At 41.9% G+C, this 1,226-nt stretch overlaps 1 non-coding gene across 1 annotated transcript; it reads right to left on the bottom strand.

Moving 5' to 3' along the window:
• Positions 1-1,066: 1,066 nt before the first annotated feature.
• On the bottom strand, positions 1,067-1,140 carry trnan-guu. The gene has a single exon. It is a non-coding gene; the product is annotated as a tRNA-Asn (tRNA).
• Positions 1,141-1,226: the final 86 nt, after the last annotated feature.

The raw sequence follows: 1,226 nt of genomic DNA on the forward strand, positions 1-1,226 counted from the left end.
CTAAGCCACGGCGCCATGTGCTTTGGTCGTTTGACAGACTTTCCCGTGAATGTTTCAATGAAATCAAATGGGCTCGTTAACGTCTTTCATTCCTTTTTTAGTAAAAGCAAAGAAAAACAGACTTGCTGTTCACTTCTAGGATGGCATGTGGTAGCGGAAAAGCCAACACCGTTAATGTTTCAATGAAATCAAATGGGCTCGTTAACGTCTTTCATTCCTTTTTTAGTAAAAGCAAAGAAAAACAGACTTGCTGTTCACTTCTAGGATGGCATGTGGTAGCGGAAAAGCCAACACCGTTAATGTTTCAATGAAATCAAATGGGCTCGTTAACGTCTTTCATTCCTTTTTTAGTAAAAGCAAAGAAAAACAGACTTGCTGTTCACTTCTAGGATGGCATGTGGTAGCGGAAAAGCCAACACCGTTAATGTTTCAATGAAATCAAATGGGCTCGTTAACGTCTTTCATTCCTTTTTTAGTAAAAGCAAAGAAAAACAGACTTGCTGTTCACTTCTAGGATGGCATGTGGTAGCGGAAAAGCCAACACCGTTAATGTTTCAATGAAATCAAATGGGCTCGTTAACGTCTTTCATTCCTTTTTTAGTAAAAGCAAAGAAAAACAGACTTGCTGTTCACTTCTAGGATGGCATGTGGTAGCGGAAAAGCCAACACCGTTAATGTTTCAATGAAATCAAATGGGCTCGTTAACGTCTTTCATTCCTTTTTTAGTAAAAGCAAAGAAAAACAGACTTGCTGTTCACTTCTAGGATGGCATGTGGTAGCGGAAAAGCCAACACCGTTAATGTTTCAATGAAATCAAATGGGCTCGTTAACGTCTTTCATTCCTTTTTTAGTAAAAGCAAAGAAAAACAGACTTGCTGTTCACTTCTAGGATGGCATGTGGTAGCGGAAAAGCCAACACCGTTAAGGCCTCTGGAGTCACAAGAGGACAAAGGGATGAGCTAGGCGAGATCAATCGACAACGTGGCACTAGTCCTGTTTGACAAGAGGTACTTCGCAGTGGACGAAACGTTCAAAGAGCATGAACTTCCAAGGGCTAAAGAGGAATCGTCCCTGGGTGGGCTTGAACCACCATCCTCTCGGTTAACAGCCGAGCGCGCTGGCCAATTACGCCACAGAGACGTGTTTGTTAATCTTTCAAAACATCACGTGTACTCGTTTTCCAATCTCGGTTCCATGATGCTCAAAAGCCGTGTCCTTTGAAAGCA

Source organism: Micropterus dolomieu, unplaced genomic scaffold (genome assembly GCF_021292245.1).
Source record: "Micropterus dolomieu isolate WLL.071019.BEF.003 ecotype Adirondacks unplaced genomic scaffold, ASM2129224v1 contig_13991, whole genome shotgun sequence".
Classification (NCBI taxonomy): domain Eukaryota; kingdom Metazoa; phylum Chordata; class Actinopteri; order Centrarchiformes; family Centrarchidae; genus Micropterus; species Micropterus dolomieu.